This window comes from Rana temporaria, chromosome 2 (genome assembly GCF_905171775.1).
Source record: "Rana temporaria chromosome 2, aRanTem1.1, whole genome shotgun sequence".
Lineage (NCBI taxonomy): Eukaryota > Metazoa > Chordata > Amphibia > Anura > Ranidae > Rana > Rana temporaria.
In genome coordinates this window covers 392,915,850-392,916,162 of record NC_053490.1, presented here as the reverse complement: position 1 = coordinate 392,916,162, position 313 = coordinate 392,915,850, and positions in this window count along the sequence as shown.

The window sequence follows — 313 nt, the reverse complement described above, 5'->3', positions numbered from 1 at the left end:
CTAGACTAGTGATCAATCCCACTAGTCATATCAATCCGTAAGTTTACAAGAGTATCTAGCCGAAATTTTCTATTATTAGCAGTAGGGTTGTCCCGATACCACTTTTTTAGGACTGAGTACAAGTACCGAACTTTTTTTCATGTACTCGCCGATTCCGAATACCGATACTTTTTTTTAAATGTGTCCCCAAATGCAGCCAGTGTCCCCCACAAATCAGCCATGTCCCCCCACAGATGCAGCCATGTCCCCCCCATATGCAGCCAAGTCCCCCCACATATGCAGCCATGTCCCCCCACAGATGCAGCCATGTCCC